Genomic DNA, 8,034 nt, shown 5'->3' with positions numbered 1-8,034 from the left:
CAAAAAAAAAAAAAAAAAAAAAAAAGTATTTTAAGAAAAAGAAAAAGGCAGCTATATACAATAGTTGGTAACACCATGTTTCAATTTGCAAGTGTAGGGGAAGAAAAGCTTTTCCTCTAACCTCTCAGGTTCTGCTTCTAGGGATATGTGAATTAAACTGACAAAAGACAGATCTTCAAGAGAAAAAACAGTACGCATGCAATGTACATATACAAGGGAGTACTTAGTGATGAGTAACTCGAAAGGGTAGTTATAATTTGGGGCTTATATACTTAACTTAGTAGAGGAAAGGGAATGGGGGACAGGCTTCTATGGGAAGAACAAATAGGTTTCTTTAGGAAAGATAAATGAGTTTCTAAAAGAACAAATACTAGAGAAAAATGTCTGTGATAATTTTGTTTATGCAGCTGTGAGTGGTCCTTCTGTCTTCTTCATGGCCAAGAAACTCATCCCGAGAGGAGATTTATGTAGGTTTATTATTGATCTCCCTCTTGGCAGTAGAAGCTTCCCCCAAAAGGGAATTTATGGCAGTCTTCATTTCTCAGAAATTTCTGTTTTTAAGGGAAGCAAGTAAGGGAAGTTCTGAGAAGGCAGGCTTCTTTCTGTATCTGCTGAATTTCAAATGTCTTCAGCTTAAAATAATCTTTATACCAACTATGGGGTTCCAAGTATGTCCTACACACAGTAAGAAGCCATTTTGGAATGGACTGTGTTCAACTACTTAAAGTCAGGCCGTGTATCTTTGCTTTAAAACAGGGAAACAGAGCAAGAATGTATACAAATAACTGGGCAAGGCACACTGGTTATCATACACTAGAGAGAACAGAAACCAGTGTAATTCCCCATCCATTTATTAAACAACTCTAAGAGCAGGCATATTTTCTAGTCCCTCTGTTAAAGTATACTGACACCAAACATACTTTCCTCTCCTTAAACTGGAACCTGGCATAAAAACTTAGCTTCTTACTATAAGAAATAGTTTTTCTTAGAAGATAAGCCAACTTAAATAGCTTGATCATCAAGATTCATTTCAAGATCCTCATCAACCCCAAACTATCTTGTCATAAACTCTGCCCAATCTATAGCAGATTCATGCCTTCAAAATTACCTTAAAATCATCCTTTCCAGGCTCTAAGGCCTCTAAGGGCCTTCCTTAATTTCTCCATCTTGGGACAATACTAAGACTGGCATGGTGTTTTTCTCTTATGCCATAGTAAGTCTAATAAACGTAGCAAGAGGTTGTTAAATAAAAAATGTGAAACACTAACAAAAATGGGAAAAATATCACTAGTTGTCATTTCAATGATATGTTAGGTGTTATCTAGCAGACAGGGATTTATCTAACACTATTAGGGATCTTCTGATACTATTAAGAGCTATGCTTTTCATTCTCTTTGGTCTATCTTACTATTCTGTATATAACAGAAAATTGATAATAATGCAAACTATTTTTATCCATAGAGATGCAAGAAAATCTTGGTTTTTTCTGGTTGGGGATGCAATTGAGATGATTCCACAGGTTACATTTTTACTTCCCAGTGAGTGTTGATCAGTTTTGTAATGGTTAGAGAATTCATATGATTATATATGTCTCTGTTCTTTGGATTCTCCTTTGAACTATTATTTACTTCTCTCTTGTTCAATTATTGAATGAATTAAATAAAACTTTTACAGCATTTTTAAAATATTTTATTTATTTATTTGTCAAAGGGAGAGAGAGAGAGAGAGAGAGCCAGTGTACAAGCAAGGGGAGCAGCAGGCAGAGAGAGAAGCAGTCTCTCTGCTGAGCAGAGAGCCCAATGGAGGACTTGATCCCAGGACCCTGGGATGATGAACCAAGTAGAAGGCAGGCACTTGACTGACTGAGCCACCAAGGCATCCCTTACCTAAAACCTTTGATGGGTGTTATTTTGTATTTGTATAAATTGCGATTTTACTTTTGAAGTTATCCTTTAACACTGATGATCTTTTGGGGAGTTGAGTCAACCCTAGGATGGAACAAGTAAAATACATGAGACTTGGTTGAAAATCTACATGAGTAATACGCCGGAACTAAAGGGTGAAGAAAAAGAACATATTTGAAATTAGGTACCTAGGACCATGATAAACAAAGCAGGCTGTATTAGGGTTTTCCAGGCAAACAGAAATAGAGTTATTTGACTCACATGATTGTGGGGCCTGGCAAGGCTGAAATTTGTAGGGTGAGCAAGAAGACTGAAAATGCAGGTGGCAGTTGATATTGCAGTCTTGAGTCTGAAATCTGCAATGCAGGCCAGCAGGCAGGAAACTCTACAAAGTTTCTTCTGTGCTACAGTCTTTTTTCTTTTTTTTTAAAGATTTTATTTATTTATTTGACAGAGAGAGATCACAAGTAGGCAGAGAGGCAGGCAGAGAGAGAGAGAGGAGGAAGCAGGCTCCCCGCTGAGCAGAGAGCCCGATGCGGGACTCGATCCCAGGACCCTGAGATCATGACCCAAGCCGAAGGCAGCGGCCCAACCCACTGAGCCACCCAGGCGCCCCTGTGCTACAGTCTTAATGCAGAATGGCTTCTTTGGAAGACCTCAGTCTGGCTCTTAAGGTCGTCAGTCGATTAAATGAGGACTACTCACATTATACAGAGTAATTTGCTTTGCTCAAAGTCTACCAATTGTAAATGTTAATCATACCTAAAAAATACCTAACAGAAGGGACACCTGGGTGGCTCAGTTGGTTAAGCATCCAACTCTTGGCTTTAGCTCAGGTCATGATCTCAGGGTTGTGAGATTGAGCCCTGAATCTGGCTCCATGCTCAGCTTGGAGTCTGTTTGAGATTCTTTGCCATCTCTTTCCCTCCCACTCTGATCCTCCTCCTGCTCATGCTCACTCTCTCTCTTAAATAAATACATGCATAAATAAAACCTTCACAAAAAACAAACACCTTCACAGCAACATCTTTACTGATCTTTAACCAAATAGTGGTGTACCATAGCCTAGTTATGTTGCTACATAAAATGAACCATCATACAGCCCACAACTTTTTCATATACTTACAGCTGGGGCAAGAATCAGTCTTTGTTGAAGTGTCCAGAGCAGTGCTTCTCAAGCTTTAATTCACAAAGGAATCACCTGTGGATCATGTTATATGCAGATTCTGATTCAGTATTTCTGGGTAAACCTTAACTAGCTCCCAGCTGATGCTAACAATTATGGTCCTTGGACAACACTTTGATAACAAGGGTTTAAACCAGCACTGTACAATAGAAATACTATCTAAGCTACAAATGTGAGGCTCATATATAATTTTAAAATCTAGTGACTACATTAAAATGTAAAAATAAATAGGTGAAATTAATTTTAATAACTTCACAACCCAAAATATCAAAAATATAATATGAAAATGGATAACATTTTACATTCCTTTTTTCATATCATATCTTTGAAATCAGTGTGTATACTTAAAGCACATCTCAATTTGTGCTAGCCACATTTCATTGTATTTGCTAGCCACGTTTAGCTGTTGGCTATCATGATGGATAGTGCAGGACTAACCCTTGCATGTAGGAGCCATAAAGGAGCATCTGGCTGAGTCTTGGAGATATTTCCTTTCTTCATCTTTTCATTTCTTCTTTCAGCTAAGTCTTTGTTAAATGAGATTAGTATTCTGAAATCTAAGTGAATTGAGCATAGACCTTAATAACATCCAAGCATGAAGCTAAACTATGCAGATCAACTGTAGCCTTTGATTTTTTTCTCCAAGTAGAGAAATATCTACATTCAGCAAGACATAGTAAGAGATATAAACTATTGCATTGGTCCCTGATGGTTAACTGCACAGATGACATTTGCCCAACTCTCTCTTGGTTCTGCCAGCTGAGACTAGGGTCAATGCAAGTATTCTGGACCATGATGTTATTGTCTCAGAAAAGCTGATCAAGACAGCTGGCCAAAGATGTCCAAAGCAACTCCAATCCCATTCAGTACCCTCATACTCACCTGCAACCCAGGACTGATGCCTTTTAATATCACAGCCCACAGCCAAAAAAAAAAAAAAGAGAGAGAGAGAGATCCCATCTCCTAGGAAAAGAAAATGGATCATGAAATGCTTTTGGTTGCATTAGGGATGGCACTTGATGGATTGGCAAAAATTTTGCAAGAAAATTCAGAGGGAAATAATATTCTAGAAATAAGGAAAAATATTTTAAAAGGTTTGTATAAGCCTGGAGGAAAAAAGGAAGGTCTTGAGTTTAATCTTTGCTCTAACACTTATAAACACTACAGTGACTTCCATTCCATTTGCTTCTCAATGGGAAGTTCTTGCTCTATTCCTTCTAGTTTTTTGATCCCCTGTTATATAACCCTATCCCTATAACATGCACTCAGTTAGTTTCTGATTTTCTGTTTCTGGGTAGGAAAATTCCCTTATGTTTTTGCACTCCTTTCCTCACTCCCCCACCCCCCTTAATGCACAGTTGAAGTTATCTATTGGACAGCCATTTTTATCTCACTCCTTGATATACAAAGACAACTAGATTTGATTTCACACGAATTATGTTTTCTCTTATCTTTTTTTACTATTTTGTTACAATTATTTAGCCTCTTTGAACCATTTTCTTCATTTATATAATAGTGATAGTAAAGTCTTCCTCATAATTTTGTTAGCATTCTATACAATATGTGAGAATAAATACCTATTAGTAGATCTTCAATAAAGAATGCAGTCACTCTTTAAAAATGTATGAGAAAGAGAAGTTAGCAACTTTTGGAAGGCAGGTCCTTAAAAAATGAATCTTAGACCCTTCTGAGATAGAGTATCAAAGGATAAAAGGTATATTTCAATAATTTAGCTTTTCCTCAACTTTTTACCTTCTGGAAAATTTGCTTACATGCATTTACAGCTAGAAATTCAGTGCATAAGGGGGCGCCTGGGTGGCTCAGTCATTAAGCGTCTGCCTTGGGCTCATGATCTCAGGGTCCTAAGATGGAGCCCTGGCTCTGGCTCCATGCTCAGTGGGGAGTCTGCTTCCCCCCCTCTGCCTGCCTCTCTGCCTACTTGTGATCTCTCTCTCTGTGTCAAGTAAGTAAATAAAATCTAAAAAAAAAAAAGAAGAGATGTTCAGTGCATAAAAAGATAAAAAATAAAAATAAAATAAATGAAATTCAGTGCATAATTGTAAGTTATAAAAACATTAAAATATATTACATGTATCTAAAAATATTCATGAGAGTAAATGAAACGGTATTATTGTTGAATTTAAGCCTTATAATAGCTGGGATTAGTATGAGCCAGAATTGCAAAGTCAACCCTAAGAAACTTGTCCAGGGTCAAAATGCCAGTGGTGTATATATGTAATAACACCTTCATAGTTTATGTGCTTAAACTGAAGTTCGGTATGACCTAGGCTAAGGGGATAATTTTGGGTTTTCTAACTCCAGGAAGCTTCAAACTGAAAGGAAAAAAGCTCCAGGCACCTAGACATTGGTCAGGATACAGGTGGTTGAGCATAATTCTCCTGGATAGCAGTTATTTTCTTTATGGTTACAAATTTAATGTCTGACACACATACACTTAAAATGATTATTTCTCTGCATAAGTGAGATTGGCATAGCTCTCTGTTCAAAGAAATTCATTAATTTCACAATATTTCTCTCAAATGAAATTATTTTTTTTTTAATTTTAAAGATTGTATTTATTTGAGAGAAAGCAAGCAAGCATGAGTTGGGGGATGTGTGCAGAAGGAGAATTAGACTCCCCACTGAGCAGGGATCCTGATGTGGGGCTCAATTCCAGGATGCAGGGATCATGACCTGAGTCAACAGCAGACACTTAACTGGCTGAGCTACCCAGGTGCTCCTGAAATTATGTTTTTAATGACATAATTTCATAATTATGATTATGACATAATTAGAATTTACATATAATTATATACTTGACCATTTTGCTAGGATTTATAGGAACTTTGAGTAGATGTTTTTAAAATATATCTTCTACCAGCTTTCAGCAATGTTATATAAATATACTTAGATTCATTTGGCAATTTTGCAAGGTCCTATTCATGCCAATGAGAAAAATTCAGTATAAAAACACTGTAGTGGGAACAGACCCAAAAGAAAATTAGTAATAGAAAGAGATACTTTGAGATGAATGGCAAAATTCAACGTCAACCTTGATAAGGACTATTACTAAAAGTGATGTATGTGAGTTTGGTATAGGAATCAGAGTCATTTAAAGTCTCTGAATATTTTGAGTAACCGCTAGAGAAATCATAAGTCAAAAGTATGGTCATGGATTTACTATGCCTCAGGTCACATTCAATACCATTGACCAGAATAGAATTGATTACAATGATATCCTTAGTTTAAAAAATATTCTTAAAAAAAACCCTTATTTTGGGAAAATAGGCACAAGAGGGAATGAAATGATGGTCAGTTGAAGTCCAAATCAGTATTTTGGGAGAATTATTAAACTGATGTTTTTCCTCCCTCAACCATTTACTATTGGGCTCTCAGTCATTAAGGGAAGAGATTACATTTTAAGTACCTGCGATTTTGGCAATGAATACAATACAATTTTCAGGATCACTGAGAAGTGCTATTAGACCAGCAGTTTCCAAAGTAAATATGTACAAAATGATTTATGGGGCATGGAAAGGAAAACCGGAACTTTTATTTCAAATTTGTATTTATTTTACTTTTTAAATAGTTTCATTGAGACATAATTTACATACCATAAAATTCACCTGTTTAAAGTGTTAAACAGTGGTTTTTAGTACATTCAAATTTGTGCAAATATTGCCAGAATCTTATTTTAGAACACTTTTAGTATTCCAAAAAGAAACCACATACCCATTAGCAGTCACCCCCATTCCGTCTTCACCCCATTTCCAGGAAACCACTAATCTACTGTCTCTATAGATTTTCCTCACATAAATGGAATCATATAATAGGTGGCTCTTTCACTTAGCATGCAGTTTTTAAGGTTCATCCATATTATAGCATGTATCAACACTTCATTGTTTTTAAAGCCAAAAAATAAAAAATAATTGGGGCGCCTGGGTGGCTCAGTGGGTTAAGCCGCTGCCTTCGGCTCAGGTCATGGTCCCAGGGTCCTGGGATCGAGCCCCGCATTGGGCTCTCTGCTCAGTGGGGAGCCTGCTTCCCCCCTCTCTCTGCCTGCCTCTCTGTCAACTTGTGATCTCTCTCTCTGTCAAATAAATAAAATCTTTAAAAAAATAAAAAATAAAAAAAATAATAATTAAATTTAAAAAGCCAAAAAATAGTCCATTGTATGGATATGTCCCATTGTATTTATCCATTCATCTGCTGATATAAATTTGGATTGTTTCCACTTTGGGGTTAATATGAATAATGCTGCTATTCATGTGGACACAAGTTTTCAATTCTCTTGATTATGTACCTAGTAGTGAAATTGTGGATCATATGGTAACTCCACGCTCGACATTCTGAGAAACCACCAGACTGTTTTCCATAGCAACTGTACCATTTCACGTTTCTACCAGCAATGTATAAAGGTTCCATTTTCTCCACATTCTCATCAACACTTGTTATTTTTATTTATTTGACTATAGTCACCTAGTCAGTGTGCAGCGGTATCACATCGTGGTTTTAATTTTCGTTTCCCTGATGACTGACAATATTTGGCAGCTTTTATTGTATTTATGGGCTATTTTTTAAAATCTTCTTTGAAGGACTATCTATTTGGATCCTTTGCCCATTTTAATATTGGGTTGTCTTTTTACTGTTAGGTGGTAAGAGTTCTTTATGCATTCTGATACCAGTCCCTTGTATTTATATTTATTTTTATCTTGTTTTACAATGTTTCATTTTTTAATAGGTTTTATAATGAACATAACAGTACAATAATTGCACATTAATTATAACTAAATTTGGGGGAGTACTCCAAGTATTTTCACTGCTAGGGACCTGCAATGAAAACTCCAGAGAGTGCTGCATTAAGCCAAAATTATTATTTTTCCCTCCTGCCTGTTCACTCTTTCCAAGAAGGGGAAACTGAGGGTGCTAAAGACAAACTTCAAC

Source organism: Mustela nigripes, chromosome X (assembly GCF_022355385.1).
Source record: "Mustela nigripes isolate SB6536 chromosome X, MUSNIG.SB6536, whole genome shotgun sequence".
NCBI lineage: Eukaryota > Metazoa > Chordata > Mammalia > Carnivora > Mustelidae > Mustela > Mustela nigripes.
Note: the sequence above shows the minus strand (reverse complement) of the source record.